We start from the raw sequence: 16,898 nt of genomic DNA on the forward strand, positions 1-16,898 counted from the left end.
CTCTCAATCGCTGGAGGTGTTCCTCAAACGTTTTACTGAAAACAATGACATCGTCAAGGTAAATCAAGCACGTATCCCATTGCAAGCCCGACAAAACCAACTCCATAAGGCGCTGAAACGTCGCAGGAGAGGAGTGAAGTCCCATGGGTAACCGGTTAAACTGAAACAGGCCCCCTCGAGTCCGAAATGCTGTCTTAGGTTTAGACTCTTCGTCGAGTGGCAACTGCCAGAATCCCGATAATAAATCAAGAGTCGAAAAATATCGCGCACCAGACAATGCATCGAGGGACTCGTCCATCCTGGGGAGCGGATACGCGTCAGCCACAGAGATCTTATTCAGGCGACGGAAATCTACGCAAAATCGCAAGGACCCGTCCTGCTTTTTAACCAGCACAATAGGTGCTCCCCAAGGACTGGAAGAAGGCGAAATAATGTCGGCTTCTAGCATATCGTTGACGGCCGACTGAACATGTTCCTTCTCAGCAAGACTCAGTCGGAAGGGATTTAACCTGACCGGTGCCGCATCGCCCGTTTCAATGTGGTGGCGTAACAGGTCCGTGCATCCAATGTCATACTTATGTTTACTGAACACATCAGAAAATTCTATCAGCAACCCGCGCAGCGCACCCAACTGTACCGCTGACAAATCGTCAGAGTCCGCGCACAGCGAATCGACCCATTCAAGGTCCTCCTTCGGTTTAATGTTCTGCGTGGGGCTCGGATCAGCCTGCGCAACCAGCCGCTCTTCCGCAGGGACCCGTGCCGCGTGAGCTAGCACGGTGCCCTGCTGAATGACGGCCGGCCGCGACCCAGCGTTTAAAACCATCACAAACGGATCCCTATCAGCCCTAACCAAAGTGTGAGCCACCGACAAATCGAGACCTCCGACAGCCCTATTAGAAGGACCCAAAATCATGCCTTGTTCCGAGGTCTCCCTCACCCATGGTTTCCGCAACCGGAGGGGAATTAACATCTGTGAACCCGGGGGCACGTGCACGGTCTGTGTCGCCAACGCTTGTATCGTAGCGCACGCCGTCCGAATTTCAGTAGGGTTCGTCAAAAATGAAATACGGCGACCCGATGGTAGTTCAATGCAACGCTGATCGATGAGAATTTTAATGGGCATTTTTGCCAAAAAATCAGTGCCCAATAGACAAGGAACCGCCAAGGAGGACGAAACGAAAACGGGTCCCGACAATTTGATATCTCCAATGCAAATGGACGCCCTAATCTGACCGATAATGCCCAACGATCCCCCATTAGCGGCGTAAAATGGCACATCCACTGGAAGCAGCGGACGACATTGGACGGGGAGAATGTTGTAAATGAGGTCCGATATAATAGTCGCCGACGCCCCCGTGTCCACTAACACCCTGACCTCGACCCCATCAATAGATCCCGTAACGACGGATGAACCCGCTGAGGCAGCCACTATTCTGTGCCCCAACTCCGACCATTTAATGTCTCCCCGGTCCCGGCCGAACCCCCCTCGCCGAACCGAATCCCCGAACCCTAACCGGCTCTCCTCCGCCGCAACGCGACGGCCCATGCGTGTCGAGCATGCAGGCCGAGCATGTGAGGTGCCGCGACTTGCCGGGGTTAGTAGGGATGACTTGGGGCCTTGGTCGTCGTCCAGCCGAGGTCCCATGGCGCGCTGACGTGGGGCGCGGCAACCGGACGCCACGTGGCCCCGGAGGCCGCGGTTATAACACGTGATGAGGGTCGTCGGAGATCTCGGTTGCTCCAGCTTGCGGGCCGATCGCAGAGGCGAACGACCCCCCGACCTCCAGTCCCCCGGTCGTCCCGCGGTGAACGCCTCCTCTCGTGGGCTGACGACTTGGGGTTCGGTGACTACCGGGCCCGGAGCTGAGGCCACGGCAGCGTTGCAGACGACCCCCTGTTTACGTTGAAGGACCTCGTGCGCTTGTATACTTGTAGCGACCCGCAAGGAAGAAATATCGATCTCGTCGGCCGTGTTGATGGGGACCCCCAGGTCCTGCGCCAACTTGAGCAGTTGCTCCAAAACCATCGCATCTTGGCCCTCCTCGTCCATACGAGGGAACGCGGCGTCGGCGAGAGCCAGCAACGCCGTGCGATAGGCGAGCGCGGTCTCCGTGTCCGCCTTCCGCCTTGCATAAAAATGATGGCGACACGCCGAGGGAGGTCCGTAGACCTTGGCCATGAGACCCAGCGCAGCCTTAAGCATGGAGCGGTCCGACCTCCGTGCGGACGTGAAGGCCGCGAGCGCGTTGTCGTCCAGCATGGCAGGCAGTGCCCGCAGCGCCGTAGCGTCGGACCAGGCGGACATCTCCTGATGCGCCAAAAACCTGCGCTGAAATTGGCCCCAGTCCCCTCCTTCCGCCTTGAAGGCTGACAATGTGGGAAGGCGCTGTTGAAAGATGAAGTCGTCCTCCGCCTCGTGGTTCCTCTCCGCCGCCCCGTCGGTGTGTAAGATGGCGGCCCCAGTGGCGGGTGTCTGATGGCGGTCCGCAGCGCGCGTTGATGACGTAAGCGGGCGCGCTTGGAGAACCGCCGCCACGTGGTGGTGTCCGTTCCCGCCAAAAGTCGGCGCAGATGAAATGGCGGGAATCGCCAAGTCATTTTGGCGGGAATCTGCGGGGCGACCCTGTAGAATGTCCGCCGCCGTCCCTGCTCCTCCCGACGAGCTGATTTCCGCCAGGATGGACGCGGCGGCGAGCAGCAGCTCCGCCAGACGGGAGTGCGCCTCGCGGAGCACGGCATCGGTCCCCCGTCGCTCGCCCGGCGCCGTCGGCGGATCCTGCAGCGTGGGCAATTCTTCGTCCTCACCCCCCGATGCCAGCTGGCCCGAGTCGTCAAGGTTATCCTCGCGGTCAATCCCGTGGGTCCGACGGGTCTTCCTTGTATCCATGCTTGGAAGACCGTTTCACTTCTGACGCCAGTTGAAGTATTGGAAATGACGGCAGGAATTCCTTGACGGGTAACACACTTTTTATTAAATCTTGACGTGTCACGGTACAATGTATGGTCTCTATTCTTCTGACTATACACTTCACTTAACTCGTGTAGACTCTATGCCTCTGGTTACACACACTTCACTTGACTCGTGTAGACCCTATGCCTCTGGCTACACACACTCCACTTGACTCGTGTAGACCCTATGCCTCTGGCTACACACACTGCATTCCGCCTCTGGGTTACACAGAGTCCCGGTCCCTTTAGGACAGCGGGACTAGGTACCGCAGGGCCCTATCTCTCTTCCTCCCCGTCTTCAGTCTTCGCTGGTTACACTCTCCCCTTACGCCTGTGTGCATCCCCTTATATAGCCCCCGCTCACGGGAGACGGAGCGGATGCGGACCTCGACGTGAGCATCGCTCCTTAGTTAACCAATGACGACGCGCTGTCTCTACGATCCGTTTTCCCCAGCGCGTGTTACCACTACCCAACCAATCACACCGCGCTGCCACCCGATCACTCCCTCTCAAGCGCGTCACCGGCACACAGCCAATCAGCACCACATAACCCACGACCCCGCACTGACCCCTGATCCTTCACCGTCAGCGCGCGTCACCACCCACACAGCCAATCACTACGCGCTGGCACACGATCCCTACCCCAGCGCGTATCACCACTACACATGCACGGGTACACACGCACACACATGGAGCACTGGTACACACACACACGGGTACACACACACGGGGAGACACACGTACACACAAAGCATGACTACACACATCCGGATAGACACCCACACACGGAGCACGGGTACACCAATACCCCGCCGTTCGCCACGAAGTGACGGTGACGTCACCATGACGCCTGTGCCAGACCAGGTGCACTTTGAAGCCACGTGAAGTGTCGAAGGCTCGCTTGCAGGAGGTCACGGGACAGACCCTGCAGGTACCATCGGTTGACTGACTGAGATGGCTGGCAGGTGCCCCAGCTGTACCCCCTACTGTGCCAACTTACTATATTTTATCCGCCCGGTTGTTGTGAGCGTTGCTCCTCTACCCTCAGTTGTTGTTGGAGGGCGACTGCCTCCAACTGCTTAGTAGCAGCGTCCTTCACGAGCCTCCTCCATAAGGTACACACACGGGTACATACACACACGCAAAGACCCCCCGTGTAGCCTTAACAGACTGTTGGGGCAAGTGCTGTTAGCGAGCACCGATGAAGGCCGCCACGGCACACGACGGGGTGGGTGGCGAGCACCACGCCCGGCCGCCTTTGTCTCCCTGGTGGTGATGTTTACACACCGCACCAGGTACTCGTTGGACAGAGGGGAAGCTCATGACCGGTTCAAATAATCGTCACTGAGTGTTGGCCGTCAGTGGGAATCGAACTCGGGTCGCCGGGTTCGTAGCGCAGCGCGCTAGCCGCTGCACTACCGTTCCCCACACACACACGCGGGCACACACACACGGAGCACGACACACACACACACACGGAGCACGAGATACACACACACACAAGGGGCACAGCACCTGTGTGCTCATCCAGGCTGCAAGTGATGTTAGCGAACACCCTGTTGAGATGGCGATCGGCTCGTGAGCGCATGTGATGGCACGGTCTAGATGTTTCAAGTTTGAGATGTATTTTGTTTAAACCAGGTGAGAAGGCGAGAGGCCAGGGGTGAGTGTCACTTGCAAGAGTGACCTGGAGCATCCAGACTGCCAGTCGGGGCGATGATTGGTGCTGCCGTGTGTAATCCCAATTGAGTAATTTGCAGCTAATTCTCGGATTTGGACAACTACTGACCCTGACGCCCGGCACTCTTGCGAATGTCGTCACGGGATCTTTAACGTCCACGGTTATAGCACACCGCAGTATTAACCAGGGCGGCCTGCTGTTGTCGAACCGTGGAACTGCTGCAACCAGAGGCGAACGCGCGACCACTCGGGCCACGTCACCGCCAAATTGTGAGGACGAGGTCACTTGGGAGCGCCTATTAATGTTGGAACACAGCCGCTAAGCACACTGGCCAACGAACCACCCGTATGCCCTTATGCACAGTACATGGCAGGTGAACACAAAGGACAAAGGTCCCCCATATAGCCTCAACAGACTTCTGGGGGCGAGTGCTGTTAGCGAGCAGCACGCGAGGCTGTGGGTGGGCAGCATCACGCCTTCGTCCCCCTAGTGGCGATGTTCACACCACACCAGGTGCTCATTTTAAGGCTGAGTCGACCAAGACGAGGCCCCAAACCGGTTCAGATACTCGTTATTGAGCGGGCAATTGAACCCGAGTCACCGGTTTCGCGGCGCCGTGGGGGGCGGCCAAAGCCTTCGAGTTCACACACCAGGGCGGAGCGAGAGGCACTGGCAGACGAGGCAAAGGTTTGGGGACCCAAGTGGGTCAGAGGGGCCCCGTGTTCGTGCAGAAATTAGGGACAAGCAAAATATCGCCTCGAAATCAGATCGGAATATAAACATCCGATGAATCTCCATACCTCTCAGCCCCATATCAGTGCCCTACCTTATTGCAGACCAATTCAGACCTTATTGGTCACCCCCAGCCCTTATACATTTCAACGTTTGTCGTACAAAGTCCCATCAAAATGGAGAAACACAATCAAATAGACAAACACTTTGTTTCATACTCAATTCCCCTGTACAAGAATACTGGTGGCACTGTATGGGTTGACAGCTGTGAAACTCTCTCACCTCGATCTTGTCTGTGCCTCTCTTCTCTCGTGCCACTGCATCTCTCTCTCTGGTCTACATATCTCTCATCTCACGAGATCTCTGCCTCATCTCGATCATAATCATCTCATTACACATTTATCTCATCTCGCTACGGCACGAGCTCTTGTCCGCATCGCATGTCGCGAAATCTCTCTCGTCCGCATCTCTCTTCTCTCATCTGGCTCTGACACTCCTCGAAGACTCGATTGTAATCATCAACCACATCAGAGCATCAACAAGGCCGATGGGCACATCTGCGTGATGAATGGGGAACTAAAGACACACCGCAGGAGTGCGAGTGTGGCCATGCAACCCAAACTCGGGACCATAAAGTAATCCCACTGTGGTCTGCGCTCCTTCGACGGAGGAACAGCAAAGCTACCACGAACTCTCTCTCTCTCTCTCCCCACTGCATAAGTACAGAGCACAGTGGCACCATCAACACACACACAAAATATAAACATCACCCGAGGGGGTGGGTGGCCAACACCACTCCCAACCGCCTTCGTCTCCCGAGTGGTGAAGTTTACACAACGCACCAGGTACTGATTTTAGGCTGAGTCGACCTAGGGGAAGCGCAGGACCGGTTCAGATAACCGCCACTTGTGTTGACCGCGAGCGGCAATTCAACCCGAGTCACTGGTTTCACAGCGCAGTGCACTAACCACTGCGCCACCGCTCCCTACACACACGCACACACACACGCACACACACACGCACTCTGCAGACGCCCCATATGCGCTGCTTACAAACACAGTTCGCGCACCGCCAGTCGAGTGCGTTCGAGGTCCCCTGCTCGACGAGCGCCCGGGTGCTCCGTGACGCTGGTTGCCGCCGCGTGATGATTCATTGATGAGTGCCGCGAGTGTTGCCTTTGTAAGGACAGCCGCACGAGCCGGGCTCCGCTTCGCCTCCGCGCGCCCCCAACACAAGCAGACTGCATCACGCACGGACAGCGCTCTCCGCGTCTCTGTGTGCGCGCGCGCGCGTCTTGTGTGTGTGCGTGTGACTTGTGTGTGTGCGTGTGCGCCGGCCGCATTAGTTACCGGTCATTCGTATTTTTGGACATCTACTAAAAATCGCAGCTTCCGAGTAAAATCCGCACGGAGGGCCGCTGCTGCGCTGCTTTCGCACGGCGGCTCTCGATCCGCCGCACTTCACGACAGCGACCGGTCACTGCGCACGCCTCTTCAACGAGTGGGACATTAAAGATGATCCCCCCCTCCTCCTCCTCCTCCTCACACAGTGCAGGAACTGCGGCCACCAGAATCAAAGTGGACCACGTCGCCAACAGCTGCGTCGTGCGCCCGCTCCTCCGGCGGACCGAGTTCGTGTCGCTGTTCCCGCAGCTATTATCGCCCGGCTCACAAACGTAAACCTGGCCGTATAACTTGCACCTCATTGCCATTCGCTAGAAGAAGAAGACTACATATCCATTAGGGGTCGTCACCAAACTTCGGCCAGTCAATCTACTGCGGAAGGTCCTCCCCCAGGCAACCGCTACCCCCCCCCCCCCCATGGTGCTTCGATATAATCACCCAACTCCTTCACTCTGTCCTTGTTCTGACCACCGACCATCATCTCTTTTAGTGGCGCGTCCAGCACACCCACATTTCGAAGCAGGTTGAATTGCATCCCGAACCTGCGTATGCTCTCTCATCCACGCGTTCCTCTTTATGTCTCTACAATGCCAGGTATGCATATTGAGATATTGAGATATGCATACCTGGAGTTACACAGAGGGCGCCACGGTGGCGAGATGTTAACTACCTCGCTTGGTATGCAGGAGGTCGTGGGTTCGATCGTGACCCTGTATATTTGGAGTTTGCATGTTCTCCCTGTGGTCGCGTGGATTTTTCTCCGGGTCCTCTGGGTTTTTCCTCCACATGTACAAACACGCGTTCAGAGTATCTGGCTGCAATAAATTTCCGCATGATGATAAGCCACTTCGTTGTGCTATCATTTGTGGCCAGATCACTTCCGAAAAAAAGCTCGATAGCTCAGTGGGCCTTACCTGGTAAAAAATAAAATAGTATATAGTAGTAAATAGCAATGATGCCTGCAATGTGGTATTGCTAATTCGTATACAGAATTGTCATTCGACCAAATATCCAGTCGGGTTTCCCACTGTAGGCCAGATTTCAAACACACAAAGTGGTAACCGAGGTGGCTGAGTGGCTCGGGGTGTCAGATCGCTGAGCCAGCACTGCTGAGGTTCTGGGTTCGAATCCAGGTTCAAGATGACTCTGGTTAAACTGGACTCTCAAATGTAGCGAGGTTGATGACCTCAGCCCGGTTGTCAATTACTGGCACGGAGATCCATAGATCCGCATAGTGACCCATAGACTTACAACTCTCATAGAGACCCATGAACTTACATAGAGACCCATAGACTAAAACAGACACCCACGTACTCACTTAGAGACCCATAAACTAAATAGAAAACCATATACTCAGAGACCCATTACGTTATTTAGAAACCTATAGACTTTTGACTCACTGAGACCCCTAGACTTGCTGAGAGACCCATAGACTCGCATAGAGACCCACCGTCTCGCGTACAGTGAGTGGGTGTATTATACGTACATGTGTGGAATAGCGATGAAATACGTTTGCGCGCAGGAGTGAGACGGAGTGTGGCATTGCAGGCTCACGAGGCCATGTGACTCAGCATTGGATAAACCCGTGGGTTTCTGAATGTCATTGTCCAAAATATTTTTTTTACCGCAATAAGCATCTCGCTCGATAATTCAAATGCGTGAAAATTGTTTTAATAAGCTGAAAATGGGTGATGACCTAAGTGAGCCTAGTAGTGTGGCTGGCTGTTTTCGTGATAAAATCCCGGCGAGCTGAACGGGAGCTTTGCACAACACGGGATGTGTTCTTGTGAAACGGAACTCCGGATCGTCCGCACCGAGCGGCAGGGCTGCCAGCGAAACGCACGGACGCCGAGATGCGCTGATGCGCAGGGTGTGTCACGCAGCCCTCCGATACATGGCTTCGGGGTTTTAATACTAATAACACCAACAACAATATCAATATGCACTCATAAGGAGGGGCCTTTATATATACATAAAAAAAAGTTTTAAGCCCCCGGGAATGAAAAGGAGACGGCTGTTAAAGAACTGTAACAGCAGGGTGACTGATTCATAGCCAAAGGGGAACAACCCTAATTAGTTCTAGATTTGAAGCTTAACTAAGAGTATGAAGCCCTAATTAGACCAAAAGTTGTTAAACGGAGAGGATTTAAGATGTCAACACTGTCCGAGAGTTCCACTGACTAAGGTGGTGAAGTATGATCAAACAACAACCAAGACTGGCAGCTTGTGGATGCCTTAATCCAGCAGTGGATTGACATCAGGCTGTACATTTTTATTTTCGTGATTATTCAACGATACTTTGGAAGTAAATTTTTGCTTTAAAGTATCCTGAGATATCCTTTTTTACAATTGATCATGCTACATAAATATAAATATCGCGGACGATATACTTATGAACGGGTTACATTAATGAGACCCGTTCGTAAGTCGAGTTGTTCTAATCTCGAAACTCAATATTTGATTGTACATGGGTCAGTGTTCTAAAATATGTTACGGTTCAACAAAAAAGAGAAGCATTGTTAAACTCATAAATAAGAAATATTGGACAATTGCACATGATACTGTAATAAATACTGTATAGTAAATAAAACATAAGCCTAAAGTAACATGAAAAACAAGGTTTTACTTTCACTTTCCTTGAGTCCTGATGCTGGCTTGCTTGTCGAAAGGGGATTAATGAGTCTCCACAATTTCCCACGCACACGCGCACGTGAGCGCACACAAGGCCAAAATCCCCCATATAGCCATTAATAAGACTGTCGAGGAAAGTGATGTGAGTGAGCCCCTATGAAGGACAGCACGGCACACCAGGTACCTATTTGATGCTGAGTCGACCTAGGGGAAATTCAGGACCGGTTCAGATAATGATCACCGGTGTTAGTGAGTGGGAAACGAACACGGGTCGCCGGGTTCATAGCGCAGCGCGCTAACCACTACACCAGCGCTCCCCACACGCAATCACTTGCACACACTCCCAGCGGGATTCTCTGCCGAACAAACCAGTTCCCCGGGTCGGTTCGTAAGTACGACCGAGCGTTCGCAAATCGGATGGCTAAAAATAGTTGCATCTTATGGCGGTTCGTTCGTAAGTGCGGGTGTTCGTAAGTCGGATGTTCTTATCTGGGGGACTTCTTGTCCACTGATATCGTGTAAATCAGTATAGGGCAGGTACTATATCAGAACATATTCCACATGCATCATCCATAAAGTTTACAATCTCCGTATTGGTATCACACATCGTGAGCCATGATCAATCCACTGCTGGATGAAGGCCACTCCCAATCCGCCGCAATATCTCGCGATCCTCTGATCTCGTTGCTCCATCTCCTCCGTGGTGGTCGGAACTCCCAGGACGCGTTCCGCTGCCATCCGTGGCTGTCGTCGTTCCGTCATTAAACTTGACGGATCGGCAATGATGCCTGCGAGCCGTGACGTGCCCTGCCCTACCCCATGGCCCCACTTAATTGTCCGATGATGTCACCAAGACTCGTTGAGGCTTTCCTGGGTAAACAAGCGTCGTCGTAATAATAAATAATAAATATCCTGCGTACGTTCTCTCATCCACGTGTCCCTCCTACACCGCATCCAGGCAGACGTTCATCTCCAGCAGGGAGCTGTCGCGGTCTTAATGGTCGGCACAATGGACAATTCACAGGTGTCATCTCCGGGCCAATTCTGTCTCTCTTCGAACAATGCAGGTCCCTCGAATCACCCACAAACACCGCCGCCTCCTCTGTCCACCCAGAAGTAAACATCGGTAACTACTCCAGTTCGTCGATGAGAAAGGACGCGTTTGGTGGGGTGAAGTGTGGGTACTGCCACCGCCTGCGACATGTCTGAGCAACGCACGTGGAACAAGTCGGCCAAACGCCGTCTCGAAGGTTCGCTTGGAGCAAGAGGCTCTTCCACCGGCAGTGTCGTGAGCGAGCAATTGCAGCGCTGCGTCTTTGTCTTTTTTGTGTACACGGGCAGGGCACGTGAACACATCAAGTGCAACGCGGTCACGGACTGGAAAGTGCAACAAAGAATCGCGGGGTCGAGACGCATCCTTGGGACTTGGGCAGAAAGAGCGAGGAGGAAACCGAGCGCGTGGCTTGCCGGAGAACACCGCGCAGCTGTTGGGAGGCGCAATTCTGTCCGCGAAAGAGAAGGCGGCGTGGGGCGTGGGGGCTCGGGCAGGACACGTCCCGGCTAAGGGGGGGGGGGGGGGGGGTAGGACGTGGGGCCAGCGGCGGCCACGTCGTGACGACGGAGTCGCGACGACCAAAACATTGTGAACGACATCGCAGGGTCGTGGAGGGATGACAGCGGCTGGGTGTGGAGCCGTGGCTGCACTGCGATCGTGGCGACGAACAACAACGCAGCGCGGACTGTGCGAGACGTACACGGATGTCGAAGTTTACACAGAACACGCGTGTGTGTGTGTGTCAAGCTGAACGCGCATTCGACGCGAACATATGGTACAATGACTTACATAACATGTTGCTTGTTCTTGCAAGTGCTTATTGACTGCCCAGCAATGCCTCCGAACAATAAACACGCATCATCATCATCGGCATCATCAGCAGCATCAGCAGCAGCAACACACAAGTCCGTGTCAGAAGTCCGTTCCGCCCCTCCTGCCAGAACGGATCCTCTGTGCTGCGCCGGCGAGAGGCACGTGGGTTGGCATCCTGTTCACAAGCACTCACTCACTCACACGCGGCGTCCGCTCTCTCGCTCGCTCGCTCGCTCACACAATGCTACAGATAAAGGCACCCCGCTGCGCAGCCGACGTGCGCTCTTGGTAGGCAAGTGCTTTGTGCTGTTAGCGAGCCCCTGTGGAAGCCGGGAAACACACCGCACACATACACTCACTCTCTCTCTTACACAAACACACGCTTTCTCTCACTATCATACATAAACTTACATACACTCAACAACAACAACAAACTACACTCGAGCACTCTAAAACAAACATACACGTGTACATACACTCTCTCAAGCACATACAAATGCAAGGGAAAAGGTCAACCGTATTGCTGTTAACAGACTTAGGGCAAGTGCTGTTAGACGGCACTTGTCAAGGCCAGCACACGAGGCAGTGGGTGGCTAGTACCACGCCCGTCCGCCTTTGTCTCTCCAACGTGGATGTTTACACAACGCACGAGAAGCAGTTCTCATTTACGGCCGAATCGGCCACGGGGAGGCACACGATCAGGCCACACACATGTCACCGATGCCGACCGTGAGCAGGAAGCCAACTCGGGCCACCCAATTCGGAGAGCACGTCCACCCTGGCGTACGAAGACAAGACGCGAACACGCTCTCTGGCAAGGCCGTAGCCATGGACTCAACATTGGGGGGGACCAACTATTCCAGGGGGTCTGGGTGTCTACCCCCAGAAAAAAATAATCTAAATTTGAAAACGAATTTCCTGCCATTTCCTGCCTAACATATATAAAAAAATTTTACTAACACCTAGGATGGACATTTTATTTATTTATTACAATAATGTCTAATAGTGTATTTTATCACATTGCTCTGTTTTTTTTCTTTTTTACCTTTTCTTGTTTCATTGTTTGTAATGGCAGAGATTAGGGGTTAATAAAGTACAACCATAACCACAATCATAGAAACAGAAATCTATTTTATAGCAATATATGGGGGGGGGGGGGGCATTTTGAGCATATTTGAATATTGGGGGGGGTGTGTGGGGGGAATGTGCCCCCCCCCAATATCTATAATAATTACGGTCTTGCTCTCTAGGATACGCGCGTGGTTGTTCGTTGTGGGGGTGTTTATCGGACAAACAACAAACCCCCCGTAACACAGAGTCGCCTGAGAAATGCCCCAAATGCCCCAAATGCCCCAAATGCCCCGCATTTCCCCTTCAACCTTTCCTGCCTCTCCACCTTCAACCCCACCGGACCACCCCCCCCCCCCGACTCAGGTGAGCAACGCTAGGGGGGTCCCAAAGCCCCCCCCCCCACCCCTCTTCAATCCCTGATGTGATCGCGATGATGCTAATCCACGTCCCACTCACCCTCCGGGGTTATTCTCTTGCCCCTTGGCCCAGCGTTGAGTATCGGCGACTGCCAGACCGGCCCGTATTCCACCCCCGATGGTGCACGTCTGCCTGTTCCACCTTTTTTCGCGCCGTACGTAGCCGGCACGCGTGCTAGTCAGAGGTGATGATGGTGGTGTAATCTGCGTGCGGTCTACCCCTGCAGCGTCCCTTCGTGAAGGAGAGATGCGGTGGTGCGGGCACTTGTTAAACCATTAACTGTCCCCCTGTGTGTGCCGGGGTGAGCGGTGAATTATATTACATTTAATTTAATTCGGGAAGCGTTTCGCGACGAAACAAAGATCCGTCCCCGACTGTGGCGGCTCTGAGCCTGGTGGAAGTGTGTCCGGGCGGTGTGAGCCCACGAGTGAGTTCGGCCCGCATCATCCGCCTCGAGTTGCCGCCAGCGAGCCGGGGTCAGCCCTAAACCTCGCCTGCTATGGAGGAGGCCGTGGGTTCGATCCCGACCCTGACGCCTGCTGCTGTATATTTGGAATTTGAGGTGTCTCTCTCTCTCTTTCTCCCCGTGGTCGCGTGGATTTTTCTCCGGATCCTCCGGGTTTTCCCCTCCACATTTAGAAACAACGTCACGCGTTTAGAGTATTGGCTGCTATGAATTTCCACGCGATAATAAGGCACTCGTTGAGCTATCATTTGCGATAGCCAGTGTCGCTTCTAAAAAAGAGATGCATAGCCCAGTGGACTTTACCTGGTACACCAAGGCCGCAATTATAATAGATATTGGGGGGGACACATCTCCCCCAATATTCAGATATGCTCAAAATGTCCCCCCAATATATTTCTATAAAATAGATTTCTGCTTATATGATTGTGGTTATGGTTGTACTTTATTAATCCCTAATCTCTGCCATTACATACAATGAAACAAGAAAAGGTAAAAAGGAAATAAACAGAGCAATGTAATACAATACACTATTAGACATTATTTAAAAAAAAGTCCACCCTGAGTTAGTGATTTTTAAAAAATATTTTAGGCAGGAAATGGCAGGAAATTAGTTTTCAAATTTAGATTTTTTTTCTGGGGGGGGACCCCCACACCCCCTGGAAGATTTGGTCCCCCCCAATGTTGACTCCATGGCTACGGCCTTGTGGTACAATACACACAAAATGTTGTTTAGTTTTAACGTGCGATTGGAGTCTTGTTGGAGCGGCTATCTTGAGGTGGACAGCCGCCGCGGTGTTCACGCGTTGACCCTCCGGGCGGGGTCAGAGCCACACAGAGTGGCGGCATTTGAAAGTCTCGAGTCTTCTCTCTGGCGGGACGAGTTGGTACGAGAACTCGTCTTTGTCTTCTCTCGAGACAACTGGCTTAGCCGACCCCGACGGTCGGTCTATGGCAGAGGTCGGGAGCCAAAATAACAAGAGGGCCCATTATTTTCCATTTTGCTGGAAAAAAAAGTTATATTGACCCTCAATATTTCAAGAGCCGCGATCCAATGTGAATAATGCCACGAAGCAGGCGTTAGAAAGAGCCACATGCCGCAGGGCTGCAGACCCCTTGGATGTGCATTCGTTTGTTGTCCTTCCCCCGCACCTCCGACTAACACAGTTGGCTACGTACGGTGCGAAAAAAGGTCAACATACAGGGACTCCTCTACTTATGAACGAGTTAGGTTCCAGAGGTCTGTTTGTAAGTCGATTTGTTCGTAAGTCCAACTTTACTCCTGTCGATACAGTAAATTTAGCTGTGACGGTCCCACCTGATGACAGAGACTTGTGTTGCCTCCGAAACGTCGTGATTTATAATTTTATTTCCATAATTTTTTCTATTACTTTTATATTTATTTTTACCTACGTGACTTTACCGAAAAAACCTAAGAGTATGAATCCGTGCAGTCACGAAAGCTTCAAATCTAGAATTGATACCAAACACGTTGTACGGCATGTACACTAAACACGGGGAATGGCTTTCCAAGTTGTACAATCTCCTGGGGATGTAGATGCCGCTGGTTCTTCGCGTTCTGCAGATGTAGATGCCACTGGTTCTTCGCGTTCTGCAGATGTAGATGCCACCACCGCCATCTATTACGCGGCGGTCGATCTTACGACTCTCGGTCCGAACAGGCAACTGAACACACGGGAGAGGGTTTGTTCGTATCTCTGAAAGTTCGTAAGTCGAATTGTTCGTAAGTACAGGCGTCCCTGTAGAGTACATACATAAACCGCAGGGCGGCCAGTGGTCCGGACGGTGATGAGATATTGGCCTGAATAGTTGCAGCAAGTACACGATCGTCAGTGAGGGTCGGCGGACGAAGCAATATCGCTGCTCCGCGGACGGTAGTCGGGTTCCCGTACACGGCTGCCGTGCGCGATAACCACTTCGATACCCCCGTTACCGCTTCCAACGCAGCCGCAGCAGTAGCAGCAGCGCCAGAGAGCAGCGTTGTGTGTGTGTGCTTCGCTCGTCGTGTGTGCCTCACTTGCAGAGAGGCACTGCCCCCGTGTGGTAACACGCGAGCAAGCGACTCAGCTTTCGTGACCAAGATTATCCATAATGGATGTTTTTTGGGGGGTTAGATCGCGTGAATAATAAATGTGTCGTTAAATCCGCCACCACCCGACACAACCAAATTAGCCAGATTTGTCACGTAAGCAAAACGTGGCAATTAGTAACTCGTTCTGCACATCGATGCGTTGGGTAATCCACCCACAACACTTACAATTCTAGAGCGACGATTCCACGGTAATTACAACCAGCCTCGTCAGGCGACAGCAATAATTATGGTTACATCCTCCAACTGTTTCGGTATTTTCTGCTTTGCTAACCATCGGCTGTCCTGTTTATCCGATTCTATTCCCGCTTGACACAGTCGAGGCGTCGCCCTCGTGGGATGAGGTCAAATCCATTCGGAGATCCTGCGGTGCCGTCACTTCTGTGTCCGTGGACGGCCCGCGGAAGTTGACATCACAGAGCCACCTTGTGAGATCCCTTCAAGTGACATCTGGTGCACGGTAGAGGGCAGCACTTTCTAACCCCGCCCTGCCGTAGAGAGCACAGTCCTGCAATGCTTTAGTCCAGGGGTCGGCATGCGGCTCTTTCAGGACTGCTCCGTAACGTTACTCGCATTGTGTAGGGGCTTTTGAAATGTTGATGGAGTTTTTTTTACCGAATTAACAAAAAATATAACTTCTTGTTATTTTGCTGGCCGTACCTTGCTCTCGTCGCACAACAATCAAAACAATAGTGTACATACTTGATGTGAAGCTTTCGTGACTGCAGGAATTACCCTTTGGTTCTTTCGGTAAAGTCACGTCGAAAGAAAATAAATTAAATAATAGAATACGACGTTTCGATGGCAACACAAGCAATCGTCATCAGGTAGAACTAAATTTGAGAGAGAGACAAAACACAGACACGGAGACGCACAGACAGACACAAGCAGAGAGAGACACCATGACCGGGTTCATAGCGCAACAGCAGAGTACATGTTCACGTGTCATTATTTGGTGATACTGCTCCGTTGGCAGTGGTGCACAAACAAAACAACTTAACGTGTTCGTCAACAACATTGTGGGCTTCATGTGCAAATATATATCATAAGTCGACGGTTCGGGGAATGGTCCTTCTTCATAGCCCGTGCCACTTATTACATTTTGAGGATTTGACTACTGCTCTACACTTCCACGTGGCAAGCCACTTCGTTGAGCAATCATTTGTGACCAGGTCGCTTCTGAAAAAGAGTTATATGTAGCTCAGTGGGCCTTAACTGGTAAAAAATTAACCCGTAAAAACAAAGTTTTTCACTATAAATCCTTTATATGCGTGGCGGCTAGAGTCCTCTCGTCCTCTGGCTTGAGATGGCTGCCACCTATGGGTCAGATGATTGCCTGCCACCATTAAGCAATTAGTAATTCAATATAATTGATTTTTTTCTAAAAAGTGTAAAATTTTGGAAAAAAATTTGACGAAAACAAATTGTCACGCACAACGAGTCTGTGTGCAAAATGTCAGCTCGATTGGATCACGGGAAGTGGGTTAAAAAACGACCGAAAGATTTGCACGGTCGTAAGCGCGCAAGCAAGCAAGCAAGTGAACTTAATATAAATGATTTAATAACGACGT

The 16,898-nt window shown here is 52.3% G+C and overlaps 1 protein-coding gene across 5 annotated transcripts in view; it reads right to left on the bottom strand.

Moving 5' to 3' along the window:
* LOC133354293 (protein prune homolog 2-like) overlaps positions 1 to 11,412 on the bottom strand; it is a 53,168-nt gene extending 41,756 nt beyond the window's left edge. For 3 of the 5 annotated variants that reach the window (XM_061571038.1, XM_061571033.1, XM_061571035.1), the window contains exon 1: positions 11,243 to 11,410. The gene's annotated coding sequence lies outside the window, so the exon portion shown is untranslated. Of the gene's footprint in view, positions 1 to 11,242 lie in introns of all 5 variants that reach the window. The other 2 variants (XM_061571036.1, XM_061571037.1) reach the window with 2 other exon arrangements.
* Positions 11,413 to 16,898: the final 5,486 nt, after the last annotated feature.

The sequence above is a fragment of the Lethenteron reissneri genome, chromosome 46 (assembly GCF_015708825.2).
Source record: "Lethenteron reissneri isolate LAM-NWPU_2019-01 chromosome 46, ASM1570882v1, whole genome shotgun sequence".
NCBI classification, from domain to species: Eukaryota; Metazoa; Chordata; class Hyperoartia; order Petromyzontiformes; family Petromyzontidae; genus Lethenteron; species Lethenteron reissneri.